This window comes from Pezoporus occidentalis, unplaced genomic scaffold (genome assembly GCF_034315485.1).
Source record: "Pezoporus occidentalis ecotype Australia unplaced genomic scaffold, CSIRO_AGI_Poc_V1 ctg107, whole genome shotgun sequence".
NCBI lineage: Eukaryota > Metazoa > Chordata > Aves > Psittaciformes > Psittacidae > Pezoporus > Pezoporus occidentalis.
This window is the reverse complement of record NW_026912854.1, coordinates 2,213,590-2,224,047: the sequence shown is the minus strand read 5'-3', so window position 1 is coordinate 2,224,047 and position 10,458 is coordinate 2,213,590. Positions and strand designations below refer to the sequence as shown.

At 46.3% G+C, this 10,458-nt stretch overlaps 1 long non-coding RNA gene across 1 annotated transcript in view; it reads left to right on the top strand.

The window, feature by feature from the left end:
* LOC134165543 (uncharacterized) overlaps positions 1-10,458 on the top strand; it is a 217,546-nt gene that overhangs the window by 141,666 nt on the left and 65,422 nt on the right. The gene's annotated exons all lie outside the window — the stretch shown is intronic.

The window sequence follows — 10,458 nt, the reverse complement described above, 5'->3', positions numbered from 1 at the left end:
TCCTCCTCCTTGCTCTCTCCAGTGGGTGCCTTCTCTCCATGTTTCTTATATCCTACCTACTTCTCCCTGGTGTCCATGAGACCTTTTTCACTGAGTGCTCGTGCTCAGATTCCATCACCACTGAATCTGCTGCCTCTGCTTTCTATTTTCTTTTCCCAGTAGCATTTTTCCTTCGCAGAATGACCTGAAGGTTTTGTTAGGTCATGCTGCCTCCTGGCTCTACCAGGAGGATGCCAAAGGCAGCAGCAGAAGGCACAGAGGAGGGATGCTAAAAGGCCACCTGCCCCTGTTTGCTGCTTTGGCTCTCAGCAAGGTTTGTCATGTTTGTTGATTAAAAGCATAAGGTGGAAAACTCAGCCAAGAAAAACATTACAAAGTATCTCAATATGACAAGAATTCTATGTATGTACTTAACGTACATCTAGCAGTTTTGACCTCAAAGGCATCTTAGCTTGCAAGTCTGTTGGACGGACAGTGGGAAAAAGATGAGTTACTCTCTCATTCCTGGTGGCCATCAGTGCAGCTGGCACAGATCCATTGCAGCAAGCTGAGGGGACATGGGGACAAATGGTAAGGTTTAGGTGAGCCACACTGTGGAATACAGCTTAAACAACACAGTTCCATAATACAAATAGATCTATATCTTTGTATCGTTTCCATTGCTAGGAGACAGAGTAAACCTGGCATGCATCTTGTACTTCAGCTTCAACATAATATTACTTCCAGAGATAACTGCAGATTTACCTGGTTATGCCTTTCATATTCACCCAGTCAAAAATACTGCAATGTCGTGCATGCAGAAGAGTGTCTTTATAGTAATACAGGAATATTATTAGGAATCTTCTGATAAGGCATTGGCAGCTTTTATATCCCTGTGGATTTTCCTCTCTGTGTGTAGGTAGCCAAGACCTTTCAAGATCTCCTTTAGCATGGTAGCAATCTGGTAGCTCATTAAATGGGCCAGTATGCAGAAGATCCAAAGTTGACCCTCCACCCAAGTATTCCATTATTATCCATAGTTTTGTGCCCTTTAAATATGATCCATAGTATTTAATTACATAACAACTATCACACTGACTTAAAACTGTTATGTCTTGCTGTATATCTTCTATTTCATCTTCTGCTTCCTCAAGGTCTATGATTTTTATAGCTACCACCTGCTGTGTCCGATTATCAATAAGCTCTGCAACATGTACAGTCTGGAAGAGCAGTGATACATCTCTGCATCTGTCACAAGCTAACACTGCACAATTCAAGCAAACACACATATAAATATATATGCATATATGTGCATTTGGGTTTTAAATACACGTATACATGTATAGAGAGACACTTATTTTAACATCGGTTTTATTTCATTCCTCCCCCATATTCACATCAACATCTTTCTTCTGCTTCTCTGTACTGACAAGAAGGAAAGATGAGAGTCCTTACCTAACTCTATGTAATTTGGCAGAGCTTCAGGGCCATCAGTGTGGCAAGGTTAGCCTCCCCTTCCTGACTTCATGGCTCCTAGCTGGCTGAGTATCCTCTGACTGAACAATTTCATTGACCAAGTGACTCCAACTGACCATCCTTCCAGCCATGTTCTTTCTAGAAACTCCTGAGATGTCTAACACTGCTGTCTGATCTACGTTTCTAGTAGACAGCAAAGGCAGCACATGCTTGTGGGTGCTGCTTGCTCATAGTCTTACTCAGTGGGACTGCTATTTTAAGATGCCTTGAAGAGCACAACTTGATACAGCTCCAGTAGTCAGATTTATCTACTAAATTTGTTCCTGCTTTATGCTAAGGAGGCTCAATACCATAAATCCAGTCCAACAAGGGGAAACAAACAGCAGACAAGCCTTGCAGTAAAGTTCAGAGAAGTGAAAGCAATGTAAGAGCCTGTCCTGGGTTCAGCAGTAGCAGTCATTTTTCCCCTTCTTGGTAGCTGGTGCAGTGCAGTGTTTTGACTTTCAGCTCGGGAACAGAGCTGATAACAAGCGATGTTTTGGTTTGGCCAAGGACTTTGTGAGCCTCATGCTCTGCCAGGGAGGAGGGGAAGCCAGGAGGAAGCAGAGACAGGACACCTGACCCAAACTGACCAAAGAGGTATTCCATACCACAGCACGTCATGCCCAGGATGTAACTGGGAGTTAGCCGGAAGGGCTGGGGGACTGCAGGGTTGGAGGAGGTATCGGTCAGAGCTTGGTCGGGCTTGGGGGGCGAGTTATCGGTCGGCTGGTGGTGAGGTGATGTATTCTCTTCCCTTGTTATTTCCTTTATCATTATTATCATTGGTGGTAGCAGTAGTGATTTGTGTTATACCTTAGTTACTAAACTGTTCTTATCTCAACCCGTGGGAGTTGCATTCTTTCCGATTCTCCTCTCCGTCCCTCCGGGAGCAGGGGGAGGGCAAGAAAGGGGGGGAGTGAGTGAACGAGTTACCTGACTGGGTTTAAACCACGACAGTTTTTTTTTGGCGCCCAACGTGGGGCACGAAGGGTTGAGATAACGACAGATTTGACTGGATTAATAGTCACTCGTCACAATGCTGATTTATTGGCTCTCAGAGTTGTTCTTGTTGATCTCACAGCTTCAGAATGTTGTAACTTACGTAGAGCCGGTATTTGCTGTGTTAGTGTTTATCAAGTATGGGGCCTGGGCTAAGGTTCTTGTCTCACTGTGCTTTATGGCAATGGCTTGTAACACGGGTGGGCTCCAGCAGCAGGGCGGGACGGACGTGGCCGTGGACTTGTACCTGGCCGTCCGGCTGCTCTTCACCGTCCTGGCCCTCACCCTACTCTCCATCTTCGTGAGGCTGCGGGGAGCCGAGGGGGAGCGGCCCCGGGAGCCGGCGGCAGCCGAACCGGCCGGGGAGAGCGGCCCCGGGGACCAAGCGGCGGCGGGAGCGGGGCCGGAGGCCGCGAGGGGACGGCTGCCGGTGGAGGAGGTCGGGGCGGTCGAGGAGCAGGAGGAAGCGGCTGCCGAGCAGCGGGAGAAGGCGGCGGAGGAGCCGAGCCCCGCGGAGGAGCCGAGCCCCGCGGCCGAGCCCAGCCCCGCGACGGCCGAGAGCATTCCCCGGAAGCCGCCCGCCGAGCCCCAGGAGGATGCAGGAGACCACGCAGCATTTCCCAGCAAGGCAGAGGAGGAAGAGCTGGACTCAGGAAAAGAGAAGCTGGCGGTGGGAGAGCCGGCAAGCACAGCAGCTACACCAGCCCCAGTGACAAGTACAGCAGCATCAGTTGAGAGTTCTGAAGGTTTTGAATGGCCTTTGGGTGTCCTTGGTACCTGCCTGCTGATTGTGATGGGGATCAGCATGTTGGCACACACACAGGCTGTGTTCTACCCACGACCATTTTGTCTGATCTCAAAAGTTAAGCAGAGTCAGGTTTGGGTCTTGTCTGGGGTTAGACGAGGATATGGGGGGACCAAGAAGTTTTCCCCAAGGCTGGACAGCCAGGAGTGGCAGGGTGTGTGGGACAGCATGGGCAAGCATCTAGTCCACTGGGCCCCTCCAGTGCTTTGGAAGCATTGGAGATGGAAGGCAGCTGTATGGAGTCCCCAGCAACAAGCTGCAGAAACTGCTGAAGGGGACAGTGAATTATTTTGAGCCTGGTGGGCCCAATGCACTTCAGGCCATCAGAGCAGAGATGCAACACAGAGATGGACTCATGATCGAGGGGTGGACTTAGCAATGGACACTATTGCCCAGGTTATTCACGAGTGTGAACACTGCACACAGTCTCTCCTGCTCTGGAAGACTGTTACAAGAGATGGAGCCTGACATCATGGACCAGATGGACTCAGCAGCTTTATAGGGACTGGTCCATGCACTATGATAAGAGTGTACTGAGATAAGAGTGATGGTATATTGAAAATGTGGGATCTGAGCATGACGTGAATGGTATGGAATAAGGGGTGGATAATGTCCTGGGTTCAGCAGTAGCAGTCATTTTTCCCCTTCTTGGTAGCTGGTGCAGTGCAGTGTTTTGACTTTCAGCTCGGGAACAGAGCTGATAACAAGCGATGTTTTGGTTTGGCCAAGGACTTTGTGAGCCTCATGCTCTGCCAGGGAGGAGGGGGGAAGCCAGGAGGAAGCAGAGACAGGACACCTGACCCAAACTGACCAAAGAGGTATTCCATACCACAGCACGTCATGCCCAGGATGTAACTGGGAGTTAGCCGGAAGGGCTGGGGGACTGCAGGGTTGGAGGAGGTATCGGTCAGAGCTTGGTCGGGCTTGGGGGGCGAGTTATCGGTCGGCTGGTGGTGAGGTGATGTATTCTCTTCCCTTGTTATTTCCTTTATCATTATTATCATTGGTGGTAGCAGTAGTGATTTGTGTTATACCTTAGTTACTAAACTGTTCTTATCTCAACCCGTGGGAGTTGCATTCTTTCCGATTCTCCTCTCCGTCCCTCCGGGAGCAGGGGGAGGGCAAGAAAGGGGGGGAGTGAGTGAACGAGTTACCTGACTGGGTTTAAACCACGACAGAGCCTCAGGATATGAAGCTACGAATATAGTTGACTGTTGTCCATTGATATACAGGGAAAAAAATCAGAGATATCTATTGTACACTGACAAATGCACTTACACCTAGTAAGAAAAAAAAGACTCTGCTTTTCTATGTCAGAGAGCTGGGTTGTATAAATACATCAGTCATGGTAAAGCATGTGCCTCCTTATGGACTGATGGACCCATATAACCCTCTTGACCTCTCCTCCTCTAACCAATGCCTTGTCTCTGTAGGGGTCCTTCTGAGAAAGGCAGGCTGTTGCCTTGGGCAGGGGCAGGCAGGACTGGCAGGCAGCCCGAGCGGAGGAGGCTGCCTGCCCAACTGCAAACCCCTGCAGGCAAGTCACAGATACCTTGCTGTGGCAACACAATGCCAAGTCAGGCAGCACGGGGCTAGTGACAATCTGTCCCCAAAGAATGAGATTTTTACAAATGCTCATACTTTATCTTTGGGCCTTTTGAAGTCTGTCAACTCCTCTGTGGTGCTGGGATAATATCGGTTGAAAAGCAAATGTTTTCATATTCATGTAAGAACATACATGTTCTCAATAATATATCACTTGATTTTTGGCTGATCAGGTAGGGACTTCATTTTTTTCTTAACCTGAGAAAAGCGCAGTGTTCCTTCCACTATTGCCATTCATTTCCTTATCGCTTCCTCTTCCACCCTGTCTACCTGATCCCCTATTTTTTGCTGGTCCAGGCTCTACAGCAGATGTAGAAAATGAAGTAGGGATATCCCAGAAACACAAAACACCATGCAGTGTTTTGTGCAGTAGTAGGTATGACTGCATGGTGCTTTGGAGAGAGAGGCCTCACCGGTATGCCAGGGCCCGGCAGAGCACCAGTGCTGGGAGCAGGATGACTCACCACAGTTGACATCAGTGGCAAAGTCCCACCAGGGAAAGAGCGATGATGTACTTCTTCATCAAAGCATTTCATTTCACGGGATATCCAGATTCTCCCACTTAGGACAGGATCTGCAGAGCAGATGGGTTTGCCAGGCCTGGAGAAGGTGATCTTCTGGTAAGTCCTGTTCTGAAGGAGAAGCACTGGACTTGATGAGGAGCAGAACCCAAGTTGTAAGCCCACTTTCTTTTTCCAGTTTCCAAGTACAAGCCTGGCACTGCTACCTAGCTTTATCTTGCAGGTTCCTGCAAAGTCTGTGGGGTTAGACGGGACTATAAACCAGCTGGGGCTTTCTTACCTTTCAAGTGGTACCAGTGACAAATCCAGCTGACGGAAATAGTGTTCAAGCTTGGGAGAAGCATGAGCCAAGACAGAGTTCCTTTCAGACTTCATTCTCCTCCATCTCATGTCAGATTTTTTGGGATTCCCTGGGTACCACTTTATCAGGGTGTTACTAGAGTCCCAGAGATGGAGCTCCAGAATCTCTGAGTGAGGGGCAGTGCAGGGCACACACCATCTTAAACTAACCTCTTGGCTTATTTCCGTTCCCTTTACCTTCTTTCATGCTTTATTGCAAGGTGAGAGAACCCTCCATCATATCACACCAGACGTTCAGTGAGGCTGTATTTGTACTATGGACTGCTTCTACAGACTGTTGTTTTATTCCATTGGATGTTTCTGTCCCTCATTACCAAGCAGCCATGATCTTATTTTCATATTCCATTAGTTAATCTATTTTCCACGTCATAATAGAGTTTTAAGCAAAAGCAGACTGAAATATTACAGATTACTCATCTGTTAACAGAGCCTCAATGTAATTATATATGTAGTCTCTAGTGAAATGTATACTGGCAGTGTCCCTCATGGGTATGTGTATGGGAAATATCATCCCTGATACATTTTAATTGTGTTTGTTCCAATCTCAGTATTATTTCTCCCTCTAAAAACAACTGCTTCTTACTTCACGTACATTTTTTCCCCAGCTATTGAAAAACGAGATTTCCAAAGCAATTCCCTAAGAAGCCCCAAATCCTGTCTAACGAGCACCCTCTAGTGTAAGCATGCTACTGTTGCAGAAAAGATTTCATGTTCCTGGATGGATTTTTGTTCAGAGGAATAACATGGAAAGTAAAGAAAAAAATGTCATGAACTCATGTAAAACCCATTTCATGCACTCAGCCCTTTCCTTTCCAAAGCATACAGGCTATGCTTGGAGCACCTACTTTAGTTTTAAAAACTTTAAGGTAATATTGTAGGTAACATTCTCATGCATGATTTATGATTTATTTTACCTGTGTTCTGTAGTTTCATTTAATCATTTAAAATATGAGAAGAAGATGGCAAGAATGAGGTCAGCACTGCTTGAAGCTTACAGCATAACGAGTCTTCCAGGAACTGCAAGTTCTAAAGGAACTAGAGCTGGTAAGAACACTTTTTTTTGGTGAAAAATGTATTTTTTAACAATCTCCTCATTTTTCCATCGTCCAGAAAATGATTTCAAGGATCTAAAATGTGCTACAATTTGGCTGGTGAAATTGCTGATGTGATGATGTGATGAATCCATGTGCATGACGCTGCAGAGTTGCCAGTCTCAGGTACTGTAAATTAACATCATGGTCTAAATGAACATAATGGCATTGAAGTTCGCTCAGGCCCTTTGCTCCGGTGCAGAATTATTCTGTCAGCAAATGGTACAGCTGCACCATATGGATAAGAAAGAACAGGGGGTATTTTGTAACTGAAACATAAAAGAAGGAAGTCTCATTCCCCATCTCTTGTGTAAATCAGTCAGGAGAGGGCCTGAGAAACTTTCTGTGATTTAGTGACACAAATGCAATATTATACTAGGAAAACTATGAACTCAGTAAATCTTTTCAGCATGCATGACAGGCAAAGGTTTCTTAACTCCCACAGCCTTGTAAAAATGCAGAGTTCAACCACCCAGAAACTGAGTCCACTTGACAGCTACCTCTTGTTAATGAAATACGAATTTTGTCTCGTTCCTTGCTTCTGTATTTTTCTATTTTAACATATTTTCTTTTCTTTTGTTATCCTCCCTTATTTTTTTTTCTTTCTTTCTCCTCATTGTGTGCTTTGATTTCCGATTCCCTCAGTTATATGAGGGAGCTCTGACAACAGTTGACACTAATGCATCCATGTCATCATACAGCAATTTAGTGTAAAATATAAATGACAGTGTGCTTTTCCAACCTTTAATATAAATGCCTTCCATTGAGCCAGCATTTTCTTGAGAACCTCCCTTATTTAACAAATGAAAAGCAAGGGAACAAATAAAATTCACACTATTTGAAACTCAGTCTGTACTTTCTGAAAATACAGCATATTTCCCCCTAGCAAATGTCCAGTTTAAAGGATTTCCGCCCCAACTACACTTACCAAGGTAATGTAATAAATGAAGCCTTTTGGTGCAGTAAAGCACAGTCCCAGCTGAAAGTCAAGCTTGTAGTGGCTGCGTTCTTTAAGTCTGGTTGAGTTGTTCATCTGTTTTTCTAGTGGGGCTCTTAGAAGAGAGATGTGCTCTGAGCAATGCTAGTTTAAATCCACATCACACGTTGGATTACTTAGGAAACCTGTCTTATTCCTGACCTAAATATATTCCTTTACTGGATAATGTCAGCCTATGTTGCCTCTGTGATTATCATAGGAGCACACAAAAGCAATTTAATCAGCTTTGGTTTGGCACAGAGATCCTAAATGCTGTCCATCAAAATTGTTCCTGATTACATAGTATTTGCAATAGGAAATACAGATTAATCCAAACTGCTGTGTTTTGCCATAAAATAGACCAGCCCTTCTATCTACCTACCTATGGTCTACCAACCTTCCAGACGTGGGTGAAATGGCCTATTTGCAGGCCAAGTCTCTGGCATGATGGGATATTCAGCACAATCCAAGGGCACAGTTTGGTCTTCATGTTAGAATCAATGAGGAAAGGATGGATATTATGTTCTTACCACTCTTCTTTAGTGCAGGGTTCCCTTATACAGGGGTCCTGGTGCAGGGCTTGTGAAGAAGGGAGTTTCGTAACAGCCCAGCTTCATCTTAGGCATCAAGACACAGCGTCAGACCTGCATCATACATCCTCCAGGATTCACTGGAGGCAAAAAGATGGTGGGATATGGGAAAGGGATGTCTGTGCTGGTGGCACAGCCTCAGGAAGCTCTGTTTGCCTCTTCCCCAGGGTTAAAGCCTTTGTCTGAAGTCACTAGGAAGAATTAATGCTAATGAAACTATAAACCAGAAATAATGATGCACGACATTGTGTCCTAGGCTATACATTTGCTTCTCCTCTCTATGGCATCTTATGCAATCATAGTACCAGTGTTGACATAAGTATCAGAATCATGACAGCAAGTGATTAGCAGAAGAGTGTATTTTCTGAGTGTATTACTGAGATTTTGCTGTCAATCAAAGGAAGCATCTTGTTCATCTTCCCTTTGGAATCAGAAGAATGAACTCCATTTCTCACTAGAAAGAACGCTTTTGGAAATATTACCTGAGGATTCCAGAATGGATCTATACAGTGGAATACACCAAAATCAGCATTTTCACCTACAGTGTTTTGCATTTGTGATTGTATTGGTATTGTAAGGAAGCCAGAGCTACAAAACCTTTGGCTAGTCCTTTCCTTGTTAGTTAAAATTGCTCCATTGTCATTACAGTGCTAATGCAAACTTCTGAAAATGAAAATACACCCCTGAAAACAGTGAATATGCTTTAAAAACTGCTGAAGGAAAACCTGGGGAAGCAAAAATGTTTTTCTTGCCATGTTAAAAGCCAAATGACTGCATTCTGTGCCCATGCTCTCAATTTCCATGAAAACTGCAAGCAAGCAAAACCCATTCCCCAAGTACTCTGTATTGTGTTATTTCTTGTTCTGGAAGGGATTACTTTTCGTTAGCTTACCCCTGGCAAAAAGCAATCTTAAACCACATCACATGGGGTTAAGGAGACAGTGAAGGGGGCAATTTATAATGTTTGAATGCAAAAGGCTGACATAACATCTAGTGCTGTTCTGCAGGCAGAGCCGGCTCATTGTTCTGCTGATTTCAACACGGCATTCCTTTCTTTCCCTCTCTTTTTCCTTAGGCCTTCCCATTGTGAAACATTAGCTGATTTTTTTAAATCTTTTTTAAAATTTATTTATTTTATTGCGTAAGTTGCAAATACTTTTAATGAAGAAAAAGACCCCTGACTGGAAATTCCATTGCTACAGGCTGTACCCCCACCATTATGCAGACAATGAATGGTGTAGCAATTTTACAGCACCATTCCTGAAAAGGCCTGGCTTTCTTTGGTCCTTTGGGGCAGTAAGGATAACCCTGTTGGTTGGCACCGCTCCTGCGCAACGGTGGGGTCAACCTGGCGGTGATGCCCTACTTGTAACGGAGGTAAGAGCCTCCGGTTTCTGTTTATGAAAAGCTGTTGTGACAGGATGAGGGGTAATAAACTAAAAGTGGGAGATTCAGGCTGGACATGAGGAAGAAATCCTTTACCATGAGGGTGAAAGCACTCTGGCTCAGGTTGCCCAGGGAGGTGGTGGACGCCCCATCCCTGGAGACGCTGAAGGCCAGGCTGGATGTGGCTCTGGACAACCTGCTCTAGATGCAGATGTCCCTGCTCGCTGCAGAGCGGTTGCACGGGATGACTTTTGAAGGTGGCTTCCAACCGAACCCAAACCGTTCCATGGTTCCATGAACCCGCCGCTTGTGCCCCGCTGAGGTGGCGAGCAGGCCGCTGTGGCGGGCCGCGCTCCCTGCGCGCAGCGCACAGCACCGCCAGCAGGGGTCAGGCCAGAGCCCGCCGGGGGCTCGTGAGCCCCGCTCCCGCTGCCGGCCCTCCCTCACCCGGCACGGAGCCGGCGGGGCGAGCAGGGCAGGCTGCCGTCTGATTGGCTGGCGCTCCTGCCAATCAACCTGACTGACGGGAGCGCCACCGCCTCACGCGTGCGCAGTTGTGGCGGGCGCTGAAATTCAAACGCGGGGAGCGGTTGGGGTGGAGGTTTGGCGCTTGCGGGCGGCCCGGAGG